The 16,633-nt window shown below is 41.0% G+C and overlaps 1 protein-coding gene across 1 annotated transcript in view; it reads right to left on the bottom strand.

The window, feature by feature from the left end:
* The window catches only part of b3galt1b (UDP-Gal:betaGlcNAc beta 1,3-galactosyltransferase, polypeptide 1b), a 131,357-nt gene extending 114,982 nt beyond the window's left edge, over positions 1-16,375 (bottom strand). Inside the window, exon 1 of the mRNA XM_064975481.1 lies at positions 16,320-16,375. The gene's annotated coding sequence lies outside the window, so the exon portion shown is untranslated. The remainder of the gene's footprint in view (positions 1-16,319) is intronic.
* Between the last annotated feature and the right edge of the window lie 258 nt (positions 16,376-16,633).

Below are 16,633 nucleotides of genomic sequence, written 5' to 3'. Positions count from 1 at the left end.
AAATGCCAACCCAGTTCCCTGCGGTGATACAGATGCAGGATCTTAATTTGACCTATAATTGTCAGAGCAAAGTAATCCTGCAGCAACAGAATTTGAATGTTTAGTCCATAACGTTGCTGGATCGGTGGTTGGGATATTAGCTGGCCAAAAGTAGGCTACATGAAAAGTGCAATACTGTTAATATAACTTATGTGGGCTTTCAGTGAAAGTATGTAAATCACAAAGCTCATCTGCATTTCCTGCAGTGCAGGAAAATTCTCAGCAACAAAAAAGTGATCAAATGAATATCCTACATTACTGTATAGGCTCGTCCTCTGCACAGTTATGAAACGGAAGATCAAAATGAATTGTGTTACTTTGTTCACTGTGCAGTGGAGTTGTTTGTATACGACTGCCTAAAGCATCATTTTGTATTGATGAAGAGGCTAAACCTACAACAGGCTCAGCAGAAGGACACTATCAATAGAGCTACTGCTCTCCTTCCAAACCCACATAGACTTCCTCTGAAGCTCTATGACAAACATGTCCGCAAAAAAACCCACAATCATCAATAAACTGGCACGACACTAGAAACGAGTATTTCAAAATCAAGTCGATGTTATTCAATTGCTTTAAACTGTAGAGAATGCACATTTATTTTGGTTGTTTACAGGGGAACTAAACAAATTGACAGTATAATATGTTAAGTAGATTTTTTTTGTGAAAAATATTTATTCTCTTGAGATGCCTGGATTTAGTAAGGTTTTGGTGAACTGACTTATGAGGCATTTCAAAACGGAAGCACTGGGAGGACAGAATAAATCAGATTTAAATTCAGCTTTCAGACAGGGAGGGCTTGGAAGTTGCTCGTCTGACTGAGACAGATTGTCAGCAAGAGAAAGTCGAGTCTAGAGGGGATTTACAACAAGGCTCTGTTAGTAAGTCTAAAGGCACACCATATAACAAGACTGATGCAGATTCCTATAAGCAGATTCCTATAGTCATTGTCATCATTGCCTGGACATCAGTTATAGATTAAAGGGACATGAATACAAAATCAAACCCTTGACCTTTAAATGAATTTGTGAAACACTTATCATTCTATTGAAGTGTCATAATCAATTGTGAAGACATACTGTGGGGCAAAACTGTATTTAGTCAGCCACCAATTGTGCAGGTTCTCCCACTTAAAAAAACGAGAGAGGCCTGTAATTATCATCATAGGTACACTTCAACTATGACAGACAAAATGAGAAAAAAAATCCAGAAAATCACATTGTAGGATTGTTAATTAATTTATTTGCAAATTATGGTGGAAAATAAGTATTTGGTCACCTAAAACAACCAAGATTTCTGGCTCTCACAGACCTGTAACTTATTCTTTAAGAGGCTCCTCTGTCCTCCACTCATTACCTATATTAATGGCACCTGTTTGAATGTGTTATCAGTATAAAAGACACCTGTCCACAACCTCAAACAGTCACACTTCAAACTCCACTATGGCCAAGACCAAAGAGCTGTCAAAGGACACCAGAAACAAAATTGTAGACCTGCACCAGGCTGGTAAGACTGAATCTGCAATAGGTAAGCAGCTTGGTTTGAAGAAATCAACTGTGGGAGCAATTATTTGGAAATGGAAGACATACAAGACCACTGATAATCTCCCTCGATCTGGGGCTCCACGCAAGATCTCACCCCGTGGGGTCAAAATGATCACTAGAACGGTGAGCAAAAATCCCAGAACCACGCGGGGGGACCTAGTGAATGACCTGCAGAGAGCTGGGACCAAAGTAACAAAGCCTACCTTCAGTAACACACTACACCGCCAGGGACTCAAATCCTGCAGTGCCAGACGTGTCCCCCCTGCTTAAGCCAGTACATGTCCAGGCCCGTCTGAAGTTTGCTAGAGAGCATTTGGATGAGCCAGAAAAAGATTGGGAGAATGTCATATGGTCAGATGAAACCAAAATATAACTTTTTGGTAAAAACTCAACTCGTCGTGTTTGGAGGACAAAGAATGCTGAGTTGCATCCAAAGAACACCATACCTACTGTGAAGCATGGGGGTGGAAACATCATGCTTTGGGGCTGTTTTTCTGCAAGGGACCAGGACGACTGATCCGTGTAAAGGAAAGAATGAATGGGGCCATGCATCGTGGGATTTTGAGTGAAAACCTCCTTCCATCAGCAAGGGATTGAAGATGAAACGTGGCTGGGTCTTTCAGCATGACAATGATCCCAAACACACCGTCCGGGCAACGAAGGAGTGGCTTCATGAGAAGCATTTCAAGGTCCTGGAGGGGCCTAGCCAGTCTCCAGATCTCAACCCCATAGAAAATCTTTGGAGGGAGATGAAAGTCCGTGTTGCCCAGCAACAGCCCCAAACATCACTGCTCTAGAGGAGATCTGCATGGAGTAATGGGCCAAAATACCAGCAACAGTGTGTGAAAACCTTGTGAAGACTTACAGAAAACGTTTGACCTCTGTCATTGCCAACAAAGGTTAAAGAACAAAGTATTGAGATAAACTTTTGTTATTGACCAAATACTTATTTTCCATCATCATTTGGAAATAAATTCATTAAAAATCCTACATTGTGATTTTCTGGATTTTTTTCTTCTCATTTTGTCTGTCATAGTTGAAGTGTACCTATGATGAAAATTACAGGCCTCTCTCATCTTTTTAAGTGGGAGAACTTGCACAATTGGTGGCTGACTAAATACTTTTTTGCCCCACTGTATAGATGAGGTTGCTGTAGTCCTTGCGCTTACAATGGAAACAACGCATAAACTATACAACTCAGCATAAGATTATTGATAGTGTAAAAGGACTTTAATATTTCAGGGTAGGTTTTTGAGGGGAAAATAGGAGGAAATGCAATTATTCCACTGGGGAGTCTGGCTCAAAAAGCAGAAGAGCTGAAAAGTCAAACTGCTCCAGTTGGATTCCCCAGCTTAATCCTAAACAGCCAGACAGCGAGCGGTAGACTGAGGTTTACATGATTATGTGTGCAGTGCACTGCAGAAAACTAATCCCGTCTTTCACAGCCCTTTATTCCACACACAGGGCTCTAGCAGCATGTCTAAAACGCCACTAGAAAGAACAGAACATAAACAACATCTGTGTTTCTCTCACCAACCCCCTAAAATGGGGTTATTATAGTATATTACAGCTGCAACACAGTAAAAGTCCATTTGTTTTTTCATTAGTGACGGAGGGACGGACTAAATTGCTACAGTTAAATATCGTTATATTATTTTCGATTATATAATATCACTACTTTGACACCAAGTATCAATAAAAATAATGAACTGCTAGGTATTTTTTATCCTATAGCTTGTTCTCCAACTTCTTTTTAAATAGTGAGCAAACGTGTTTTTAGCACTTTCAATTCCATGACTGATCATCGTTTTCTCGTGATCTCTAGTCTCTCTGCAGCAGACATACAGTGAATTCGGAAAGTATTCAGACCCTTTGACTTTTTCCACATTTTGTTACATTACAGCCTTATTCTAAAATGTATTCAATCGTTTTTTCCCCTCATCAATCTACACACAATACCCAATAATGACAAAGCAAAAACACGCTTTTTAAACATTTTGCAAATGTATTCAAAATAAAAAAATTAAATGACATAAGCATTCAGACCCTTTAATCAGTACTTTGTTGAAGCGCCTTTAGCAGTGATTACAGCCTCGACCCTACAAGCTTGGCACAACTGTGTTTGGGGAGTTTCTCCCATTCTTTCCCTGCAGATCCTCTCAAGCGCTGTAAGGTTGGATGGGGAGTGTTGCTGTAAAACTATTTTCAGATATCTACAGAGATGTTCGATCAGGTTCAAGTCCGGTCTCTGGCTGGGCCACTCAATGACCTTCAGAAACTTGTCCCGAAGCCACTCCTGCATTGTCTTGGCTGTGTGCTTAGGGTCATTGTCCTGTTAGAAGGTGAACCTTCGCACCAGTCTGAGGTCCTGAGCGCTCTGGAGCAGGTTTTAATCAAGGATCTCTCTGTACTTTGCTCTGTTCATCTTTCCCTCGATGCTGACTACTCCTCCAGTCCCTGCCACTGAAAAACATCCCCACATCATGACTCTGCCACCACCATGCTTCATCGTAGGTGCCAGGTTTCCTCCAGATGTGACGCTTGACATTCAGGCCAAAGAGTTCAATCTTGATTTCATCAGATCTGATAATCTTGTTTCTCATGGTCTGTGAGTCTTTTGGTACCTTTTGGCAAACTCCAAGCGGGCTGTCGGCAAACTCCAAGCGGGCTGTCATGTGCCTTTTACTGAGGAGTGGCTTCCGTCTGGCCACTCTACCATAAAGGCCTGATTGGTGGAGTGCTGCAGAGATGGTTGTCCTTCTAGAAGGTTCCCCCATCTCAACAAAGGAACTCTGGAGCTCTGTCAGAGTGACCGTCGTATTCTTGGGTCACCACCCTGACTAAGGCCCTTCTCCCCCAATTGCTCAGTTTGGCCGGGTGGCCAGCTCTAGGAAGAGTCATGGTGGTTCCAAACGTTTTCCATTTAAGAGTGATGGAGGCCACTGTGTTCTTGGAGACCTTCAATACGGCAAACATTTTTTGGTACCCTTCCCCTAATCTGTGCCTCGACACAATCCTGTCTCGGAGCTCTATGGACAATTCCTTCAAACTCATGGCTTGGTTTTTGTTCTGATATACACTGTAAACGGTGGGACCTTATATAGACAGGTGTGTGCCTTTCCAAATTATGTCCAATCAATTGAATATACCACAGTTGGACTCCAATCAAGTTGTAGAAGAATCTCAAAGACGATCAATGGAAACAGGATGCACCTGAGCTCAATTTTGAGTATCATAGCAAAGGATCTAAATACATATGTAAGTAAGTATTCAAAATGGGGGAAAAGTCCAGGGGTCTGAATACTTTCCAAATGCACTTTGTGGTGAGCAATATTTTTGGAACATCAAATCACAATAACATCACAGTATCGAATCGCAAAATACATATAGAATCGTGAGAATCACAATAAATATTGTATCGGCACCTAAGTATCATGATAATATCGTATCATGAGGTCTATGGCAATTCCAAGCCCTACTTTTCATGGCTGCCTTTAGACTTCCCGTCATCTCAAGGTCATGGGTTCAGTCGACTACATGGAAGGGAAGGCTTTGTGAAATCACTGAAAACATGCCCTGATCACAAGGGAAATCAAGTCAAATTCTCAAGAGGCCTCAGAACCACTCTTCTCCTATCAGGCAGCTGGGACAGGGAGGGAGGCAGACCAATATTCCGCAAGTGCTCCTTTCCCATATTGTTTTCTTTGAAATTTCCTCCATTCTTTATGAACGTTTGCATATTTATCACCGACTGGAGAAGGAAGGAAATGTTCATACATAATTCTGTGTAAAATGGGATTACTAAATAAACGGGTTGCAAGTGATACATGCAGTTTCTACAACTGGTTGTCAATCATCTTCGTGAATAGGGCAAAATCATAGAAAAACCAAGCAAGATAAACAATGATCAATGATTTAAGTCTCTACATAATATTAAACATTTTGTGGAGCGGCCGCACATTTCAATTATTATGTTTTGCATGTTGTGGCTTCAAACAGCATATACAGTGGCTTATTATTACAAAAGAATGATACATCTAAACTTGGATGACATTCGAGCATAAGGACCACGACAAGAGTGTCTACTCCAAGCTTTGTTTACTGACTTCGGTGTTGAGGTAAACAACCAGCCAAACGTGTCCATGGATGATAACTGGCATCCCTCCTATACAACACCTACTGGTTAAACAACAAGGTTCCCGCTCAACACCATGTCTTTGTCTGCTGCCCTTTCGGATAGCTGTGTACAAGTTCAGTGTTTCAGTCAGTTAGCAGCAGCTCATCAGTATGCACTGAGAGGAACACCTGTGGTGTATGCTCCAGAGTTTCATTTGATTGCTAATGTTTCCTTCAGAGACCTTCCGTTAAAGACGGAAGAGACAAGTAATGAGACCCGTGCAAGGGGATTGGAATGCTAACAACAGAATGTGCATAAAACCAGGATGCAGGTCGCCAGCCAGCCACACAAACAGCTGAGAGCAAGTCAGCATGGGATATTGTCCAGAGGCTGGGAAGTATTCAGAGCTTGTTTTTTTTCGCTGTGCACAGAGAGTTATTTATTTGGTTTTAAGACAACTCCTGTGTCCACAGGTACCTCCCGAAAAATTGCGATGCCCAATACTATAGCAGAGAGGTGTCAGAAATGTAGCGGGAAGCTGGGACAGGGTTTGTTTTCCATCTTTTAAGCACTATGCAGCTCTCAGAGCATTGATTGCACTGTCCCTGCGATGAGATATTGAGGCAGCTTAAAGAGATAAATACGTAAATCAAGTAAAGGTAGGACACTAAATCTACAATTCAAGCACATTTCTTTCAGTTTGTTTTTATGCTTGTAAATTGCCTGGGTTTATATACTGGAACAATCTATTGTGTCATGTCCTGTTAGTAACATAGCATGGTACATTTCAACATTGTAAACCTGCATACTCTGCTTAATCAAAATCTGTATCTTGAGGTCCCATGCACTTGGATGGCTTAGTAAAAGGGTATATTATACGAACAGGAACCAACTGATGGATGCTTACAGCAAGACTTACCTCTCACCATACTTTATATAAGGCATCTCCTATGAATACTTGCATTTCAACGTTTTCTTTTTTAAAAACATGTACTAAAATATTCAATAGCGTTACTGAAATCCAAATGATTAAAAACAGTTCTGTGCAGTGATTCAAAGTAACACACAAGGCTAAACTGGGAATCTGGGATTCCATCTAAAGTGAAATCACTTGCCCATGAAATTGTAGATTGCATAAAATAGATGAAACACTGAGAATGCAAAATACTATCCTGCATACTGATAAGATAAAAAGTCATTACTAATGTTATCAGAAGTTACAATGCATACTTCCTAATCAGGTTTTGGGTCCAACTATGGAATCAAGGTATGAGACCAGGGCTAATCAGTATAGTGATAATGTGCCACATAAGTATAGAGAGTTGGCTCACAATGATGCCATCAAATTTAGTGAATGATACAATCAAAACGACAAAATCAGGAAAACCAAAAAGACAACCATCTAGCATTTGCCACATTTACAAAAGTTCTATTTCTGTTTGGATACCAAAAACATGAAAGCAACTGAAGATGTGTTACTGAAACAATACTCAGCCGTGGCGTAGTGGAGGATATAGGTACAGTGCATTCAGGAAAGTATTCAGATACCTTGACTTTTCCACATTTTGTTACGTTACAGCCTTGTTCTATAATGGATTTTTAAAAATGTCCCTCATCAATCTACACACCATACACTACAATGACAAAGCGAAAACAGGTTTTTTGAAATTTTAGAAAATCTATAAAAAATGTAAAACAGAAATCCCTTATTTACATAAGTATTCAGGACTTTGCCATGAGACTCGAAATTGAGCTCAGGTGCATGCTGTTTCCATTGGTCATCCAATGAGATCATTGAGATCTTTCTACAACTTGATTGGAGTTCACCTGTGGTAAATTCAATTGATTGGACACGATTTGGAAAGGCACACACCTGTCTATATAAGGTCCCACAGTTGACAAGTGCATGTCAGAGCAAAAACCAAGCCATGAGTTTGAAGGAACTGCCTGTAGATATCATGACACAAGGCGAGATTCAGATGCAGATACAGGAGGAAGATGGTTGAAGTTTAAGATGTTTAATAATTCAAAAGTTGTAGGCAAGAGAATGGTCATGGACAGGCAAAGGTCAAAACTAGTCCCAAAACTAGTTTGCAAAAATGTATAAAAATCAGTTTATGCTTTGTCATTAAGGGGTGTTGTGTGTAGATTGATGAGGAAAACCCCCGCATCTAATCACTTTTAGAAAAAGGCTGTAACATAACAAAATGTGGAAAAAGTCAAAGAGTCTGAATACTTTCCAAATGCCCTGTATGTCACTGATTCGAATAGGGTTCACCATGCGGTAGTAGAGAGAACAGTCTATGACTAGGGTGGCTGGAGTCTTTGACAATTTTTTTGTGCCTGTATTACTGACAGTCACTTGCCGTTGTCATTATCGGAGTGGAAATGTTGTTTGCAGAATTCGCAACCTGTTAGACTTCTGAGAAAAAAGTTTTGCTTTATTCCATAAGCATCGTTGTCATTTTTTTCAATGTCTTTTGTATGGTGAGCTCCATGTGAGCAATGAGCATTTGTCTGGTTTCTCTGTCCTGATAACATTGAGGGAGCGCACCTGAGCACACTTCGAAGTAGGCCTACTGTACCTTGCCTGCTGAGTGCAAATGTAGGAAAGTGCCCAGTTGGGGATGTCTGATTTCTGATTGTCTTAACTCACCACATCCACCACTAATAAGCTGAGCTTCTCAGTAATTTGTACTTCACCTCACACGGTAAGTCATCAAAGTCTGTTTTTTTTTAACATCCATTGCGAAAAATAATAACAGTTCCTCACAGTATTTTTGAAAAATCATTCCAACACTATCCCGGCCTCGATTAATCACCAAGACGCGGTGTGAAAGAGCAAAATATCATGAGCTGATGACCCCATATATCCAGTGGTGTAGTGATGCCTGGAGAAGTACTGTACTGTAGGTATACTCACATTTTGCCAATAATTTCCTAAACGGCCACCCGATGAAAGAAAGGTGTCCCCTTGTGAAAATTCTGATGCACAACAGTGACATACAGTGCCTTCAGAAAGTACACTACATGACCAAAAGTATATGGACACCTGCTTGTTGAACATCACATTCCAAAATCATGGGTATAATATGGAGTAGAGTTCGATACCGATATCGAAGCCGATACTGATTAATCGGACGATTTTATAATACATATATATATATATATTATAAAATCGTCCGATTAATCAGTATCGGCTTTTTCTTGGCCTCCAATAATCGGTATCAGCATTGAAAAATCATAATTGGTCGAACTCTACTCCATATTATACCCATGATTTTGGATTTTGGACATCTGTCGTTCTGCCTCGTTCCTGACTTGGCTAGTTAAATAAAGATTAAATAAAGGTGTGAAAAATAAAATAAAAATATCGGCAAAATCAGCACCCAAAAATACAGATTTCCAATTGTTATGAAAACTTGAAATCGGCCATAATTAATCAGCCATTCCGATTAATCGGTCAACCTCTAATATGGAGTTGGTCCCCCCCCCCTTTGCTGCTATAACAGCCTCCACTCTTCTGATAAGGATTTCCACTAGATGTTGGAACATTACTGCAGGGACTTGCTTCCATTCAGCCACAAGAGCATTAGTGAGGTCGGGCACTAATGTTGTGCAATTAGGCCTGGCTTGCAGTCGGCATTTCAATTCATCACAAAGGTGTTTGATGGGGTTGTGGTCAGGGCACTGTGCAGGACCTCACTGTGCACGAGGGCATTGTCATGCTGAAACAGAAAATGGCCTTTCCCAAACTGTTGCCACAAAGTTGGAAGCACAGAACCGTCTAGAATTATATTGTATGCTGTAGCGTTAAGATCTCCCTTCACTGGAATTAAGGGGCCTAGCCTTAACCATGAAAAACAGCCACAGACCATTATTCCTCCTCCACTAAACTTTACAGTTGGCACTATGCATTCAGGCAGGTGGCATCCACCAAACCCAGATTCGTGATTCATCACTCCAGTGAACTCGTTTCCACTGCTCCAGAGACCGACGGCAACGAGTTTACACCACTCCAGCCGACGCTTGGCATTGCGCATGGTGATCTTAGGCTTGTGTGCGGCTGCTAGGCCATGGAAAACATGTCATGAAGCTCCCGACGAACAGTTCTTGTGCTGACGTTGCTTCCATAGGCAGTTTGGAACTCGGTAGTGAGCATTACAACCGAGGACAGAAAATGTTGATGTGCTACACGCTTCAGCACTCGATGGTCCTGTTTTTTTAGTGGCCTACCACCTCGCGGCTGTTTCGTTGTTGCTGCTATACGTTACCACTTCACAATATCAGCACTTACAGTTGCCCGGGGCAGCTCTTGGAGGGGAGAAATTTGGCTAACTGACTTGTTGGAAAGGTGGCATCCAATGAAGGTGCCACGTTGAAAGTCACTGAGCTCTTCAGGCCATTCTACTACCAATGTTTGTCTGTGAAGATTACATGGCTGTGTGCTCGATTTTATACACCTGTCAGCAACGGGTGTGGCTGAAATAGCCGAATCCAATCATTTAAAAGGGTGTCCACATACTTATCTATATACAGTATATATATTGAATTTATACACCTTGAATTATTTCACATTTTGTTGTGTTACAACCTGAATTCCAAATGGATATGTATATATATATATATATATATATAGTAATATATATATATAGTAATATATATATATATAGTAATATATATAGTAAAAATAAAGAAAAACCCTGGAATGAGAAGGTGTGTAAAGCTTTTCACTGGTATTGTATGTAAATGAGACATGTCTGTATTTAATTTTCTATGAATTAGCACCATTTTCTAAAAACATGTTTTCACTTTGCCATTATGGGGTATTGTGTATAGATGAGTTCAATATACAGTGGGGCAAAAAAGTATTTTGTCAGCCACCAATTGTTCAAGTTCTCCCACTTAAAAAGATGAGAGAGGCCTGTCATTTTCATCATAGGTACACTTCAACTATGACAGACAAAATGAGGAAAAAAAATCCACAAAATCACATTGTAGGATTTTTTATGAGTTTATTTGCAAATTATGGTGGAAAATAAGTATTTGGTCAATAACAAAAGTTTATCTCAATACTTTGTTATATAGCCTTTGTTGGCAATGACAGAGGTCAAACGTTTTCTGTAAGTCTTCACAATGTTTTCACACACTGTTGCTGGTATTTTGGCCCACTCCTCCATGCAGATCTCTTCTAGAGCAGTGATGTTTTGGGGCTCTTGCTGGGCAACACGGACTTTCAAATCCCTCCAAAGATTTTCTATGGGGTTGAGATCTGGAGACTGGCTAGGCCACTCCAGGACCTTGAAATGCTTCTTACGAAGCCACTCCTTCGTTGCCCGGGCGGTGTGTTTGGGATCATTGTCATGCTGAAAGACCCAGCCACGTTTCATCTTCAATGCCCATGCTGATGGAAGGAGGTTTTCACTCAAAATCTCACGATACATGGCCCCATTCATTCTTTCCTTTACACGGATCAGTCGTCCTGGTCCCTTTGCAGAAAAACAGCCCCAAAGCATGATGTTTCCACCCCCATGCTTCACAGTAGGTATGGTGTTCTTTGGATGCAACTCAGCATTCTTTGTCCTCCAAACACGACGAGTTGAGTTTTTACCAAAAAGTTATATTTTGGTTTCATCTGACCATATGACATTCTTCCAATTTTCTTCTGGATCATCCAAATGCTCTCTAGCAAACTTCAGACGGGCCTGAACATGTACTGGCTTAAGCAGGGGGACACGTCTGGCACTGCAGGATTTGAGTCCCTGACGACGTAGTGTGTTACTGATGGTAGGCTTTGTTACTTTGGTCCCAGCTCTCTGCAAGTCATTCACTAGGTCCCCCGTGTGGTTCTGGGATTTCTGCTCACCGTTCTTTTGATCATTTTGACCCCACGGGGTGAGATCTTGCGTGGAGCCCCTGATCGAGGGAGATTATCAGTGGTCTTGTATGTCTTCCATTTCCTAATAATTGCTGCTCCCACAGTTGAGTACTTCAAACCAAGCTGCGTACCTATTGCAGATTCAGCCTTCCCAGCCTGGTGCAGGTCTACAATTTTGTTTCTGGTGTCCTTTGACAGCTCTTTGGTCTTGGCCATAGTGGAGTTTGGAGTGTGACTGTTTGAGGTTGTGGACAGGTGTCTTTTATACTGATAACAAGTTCAAACAGGTGCCATTAATACAGGTAACGAGTGGAGGACAAGAGGAGCCTCTTAAAGAAGAAGTTACAGGTGTGTGAGAGCCAGAAAGTGACCATATACTTATTTTCCACCATAATTTGCAAATAAATTCATAAAAAATCCTACAATGTGATTTTCTGGATTTTTTTTCTCCATTTTGTCTGTCATAGTTGAAGTGTACCTATGATGAAAATGACAGGCCTCTCTCATCTTTTTAAGCGTGAGAACTTTCACAATTGGTGGCTGAATAAATACTTTTTTGCCCCACTGTATATTGAACTCATCTGTACACAATACCCCATAATGGCAAAGTGAAAACATGTTTTTAGAAAATGGTGCTAATTTACAGAAAAATATTGGGGTGGCAGGGTAGCCTAGTGGTTAGAGCATTGGACTAGTAACCCAAAGGTTGAAAGTTCAATTCCCTGTTCTGCCCCTGAACAGGCAGTTAACCCACTGTTCCTAGGCCGTCATTGAAAATAAGAATTTGTTCTTAACTGACTTGCCTAGTAAAACAAAATACAGAAATGTCTCATTTACATACAGTACCAGTGAAAAGTTTGTCCACACCTACTCAATCCATGCTTTTTCTTTATTTTCTACATTGTAGAATAATAGTGAAGACATCAAAACTATTAAATAACACATATGGAATCATATAGTAACCAAAAACGTGTTAATTAAACAAATCAAAATATATTTTATATTTGAGATTCTTCAAAGTAGCCACCCTTTGTCTTGATGACAGCTTTGCACACTCTTGGGATTCTCTCAAACAGCTTCATGAAGTTGTCACCTGGAATGCATTTCAATTAACAGGTGTGCCTTCTTAATGCGTTTGAGACAATCATTTGAGTTGTGACTAGGTAGGGGTGGTATACAGAAGATAGCCCTATTTGGTCAAATTTATGTGGCAAGAACAGCTTAAATAAGATAAGAGAAACGACAGTCCAAATTTGTTCCAACCACCATGTCTTTGTGAGATGCAGAGTAGGTGAACAGATTATCTATGCATGTGTGGTTCCCACTGTGAAGCATGGAGGAGGAGGTGTGATGGTGCTTTGCTGTTGACACTGTCAATGATATATTTAGAATTCAAGGCACACTTAACCAGCATGGCTACACAGCATTCTGGTTTGCGCTTAGTGGGACTTTCATTTGTTTTTCAACAGGACAATGACCCAACACACCTCTTTTTTTCGTAGTATCCAATTGGTAGTTATAGTCTTGTCTCATCGCTGCAACTCCCATACGGACTCGGGAGAGGCAAAGGTTGAGAGCTGTGCGTCCTCTGAAACATAAATCAAACAAGCTGCACTGCTTCTTTATACAATGCCCACTTAACCTGGAAGCCAACCGCACCAATGTGTCAGAGGAATCACTGTACACCTGGCAACATTGTCAGCGTGCACTGTGCTAAGCCCGCCACAGGAGTCACTAGTGCGCAATGGGACAACGACATCCCTGCCGGCCAAGCACTCCCCTAACCCGGACGAAATTGAGCCAATTGTGCCCCGCCCCAATGGGTCTCCCGTTCATGGCTGGCTGCGACAGAGCCTGAACTTGAACACAGAATCTCTAGTGGCACAATTGCGATGCAGTGCCTTAGACCACCGCGCCACTCGGAAGGCCCTTATGTAAGGGCTATTTGACCAAGAAGGAGATTGATGGAGTGCCGCATCAGATGACCTGGCCTCCACAATCACCCGATCTCAACCCAATTGAGATGGTTTGGGATGAGTTGGACCGCAAAGTGAAGGAAAACAAGCAAACAAATGCTCAGCATATGTGGGAACTCCTTCAAGACTGTTGGAAAAGCATTCCAGGTAAAGCTGGTCGAGAGAATGACAAGAGTGTGCAAATCTGTAATCAAAGCAAAGGGTGGCTACTTTTAATAATATAAAATATAAAATACATTTTATTTCTTTAACACTTTTTTGCTTACTACGTGATCCCAAACTTTTGACTGGTACTGTACGTACCTGCCTATAGAACTCAAATCCCCGTCTAACTGATTTGTTCTGCCAATAACATTTATTCTGTGATCCACTTGATCCAGAGCTGTGGAACACCGAATTCCACAATGACCATGCCAGTGGGCCTTGAGAGCCAGAAAATTCCCTCAGAGAAACCCAATTATAGCTCCAGTGCCTTTTCAGGAACTGGGCTTTAAATATATAATGCACCGCCCAAAGGGAACAGGTAAAGGCAACTCCTAAAGCTCTACTAAAGCTCTGCAAAAAGACACATGCCTGTGTACTTATTTTATTTTGCCCCCCATCTTTCATCAAATACAAGCCTTGGTTTGGGAATGAAGAATATCATGAGAAGATATTGGGCGATGAAACAAATATCTAACAGATGTACCTACTGGTAACTGCTTCATCTGTTCTGAAAAGATGTACGATAAACCAAGTCCTATTATTTTAATTATAGGGCTGCAGACTTTCATATTCACCCACTTAAATTATTTCCTTGGCATTGTATTTTTTCACTAGAAATTCTGCAGGAGTCGTGAACCAAACCAGACCCATCTTTGAAAATCATTCCTTGGAATACATTTCACATTCATTGTTGTGTGGTTCCCCATTTGGCCTCCTGCTGCAGCAAATGTCACAGTATGTCAATGCAAAAAAATGTAATCAATTGACTCCCACGTCTATTGAAGCTGCAATCGATATATCAATGTCAAGATACTAGATTCAACGCTGTAGTTAAAACACAAGGCAGAAATGGGGATACGATAGAGCCTGTGCATGCCAGGATTTTTTCACACACACCTGTGTCTATATGTTCTGCAGATGTGCATGCTTTATTGGTGCGGGTGTGGTAGTATGAGCAAGAGTTTTGATTTATATTGATGCTTCGGCTGAAGCGATTATGTGATCCAATCGAGTGCAAAATGGTAATGACAAAGATTATTACAGTGGAGATCTAAGGAAGATGGATGAAGAGCAAAGTAGCATTTGTAAGATACCAAACCAATAACTGAAATTAAATTGGACACCACACACTCCACATCAAGGTTAAAGGCAGAACCTACAACTACATGACTGCCACGGATGAAAAGCCAAAGGGAGAACATTTATATAAGCAGTCCCCCTTTTGCAGACTTCAAGAGGAATCTCATATAATAAAATAGATGTGCTAAACAAATTCACCACATGTTTGAGGTCAAAAAGGCAAAAACCAAGGATGAATGTAAGCCTGTGAGCGCCTGTTGAAAGGAGGCAGTCACATTGAGGGCACTGACGAGAGACCTACAGGCTCTCACCGTGTAAGGGAGCAGAACTCTTTGACAGCAGCACAAAACGACATAAATTAAAGTGATTGTAGTCAAAGGCTGACATTTCATTTTCTCTGTAAACACCTAAATCTCTGCCAAAAGAAGATTGTGCTAGTGCTAGATTGGTATTATCAAGCAGACAAACTGAAGAGGTATAGGCTATGCCTTTGTATTGTTGATGTACTGCCTATCATATTCTCATGGTTATGTTTCAAATTACAATTATGCTTTTTATAATATCAGACAAATCATACAGAGAGAGTTGGCATATATCATGTTCCTAAGCTACAGTAAGCCTAAAAGCATAATCATATGCATGGCCATATGGGATGCATCATGTGCGTGGGCACAGCACGATTTATTAAACGCACTATTAAAATGACTTAACTGCGACGCAATATAATTTAGCCAAATTGCCATAATGTATTGTACACAGACACAGAGTGTGTAACTTTATGGTAACACTTTAAATGAAGTAAGTCCTATACCTGTGTCTAGGCTAACATTGGCACATAGGCATTCCTGTCTTTCAGTCTTCTCATCTTTCTGGAGGTTGGACATAGGACGGGAGATATAACAGACATGATGGTACTATAAGATGAATATGCCTCTGTACAGCCAAGAGGACAGCGGGAGTTTTAGAGATATCAGAAGAAACTACAGACACTACATGCCATATAGACAACAGTCCCTAGAACAGAGCTACAGTTAAGACAACCTGCCCGTTTATTTTGATTATTAGAAGACTTCTTCACACCAAGTTTCTAATCGCCAAAATGAAGTTCATTTTGAAGCAGGCTAGTCCACTGTCATTATCAACATAGCGCCCATCGAGAGTTGCTCAGTGCTGCACAATTGAGCAGAAATCATAAATCTATTATCAGTGGGCTCGCGTCCAGCGGAGGGCACAGGAACACGCAGATGCTAGAGCTACACTGTGTTTTTTAGGAGTTAATTAAGGAAATACTTCGCGACTGAATAAAAAAAAAATGTGAACAGTAGCCTGATATGAGCTGGTTGGGACCGTGAACGCAACCGTGTAAATATTACGGTAAACTCATTTACATGGAGTCAAATCCCCGGCATAGGCTACTAAAACAGTTGATTAAAGTGGCTCTGAAACAGTACAATAGACGGCAGAAACATGCAAGCTGAGCCTACCTATTTTTTCGTCTCCATCCCATTCAGACTTCTGGTCCTGATGCGAGAGCAGAGCCTTCAGCATCCTAAAGCGAAACGCTTTTTGTCTCGAAGAGAACAGATCGTAGTGCCTGGAGTTAGAGCTCATACATTGACAAGAGACCGGCCCAATCAGAAAGTAATCCGACGGAGTTGTAGCCAATCCACTTGAGAGAAAGAAAGCTACTTTACATGCTGTAGCAAGGTAGATTGGCGTTATAAGGGTATTTCCATTCAACCAACAATTGTTATGAATTTGCGGAATGACTGGCTTTATAGCCCAGTTCTTTAATTGT

This window comes from Oncorhynchus masou, chromosome 10 (genome assembly GCF_036934945.1).
Source record: "Oncorhynchus masou masou isolate Uvic2021 chromosome 10, UVic_Omas_1.1, whole genome shotgun sequence".
Taxonomy (NCBI): domain Eukaryota; kingdom Metazoa; phylum Chordata; class Actinopteri; order Salmoniformes; family Salmonidae; genus Oncorhynchus; species Oncorhynchus masou.
Note: the sequence above shows the minus strand (reverse complement) of the source record. Positions and strands in the feature narration are given on the sequence as shown.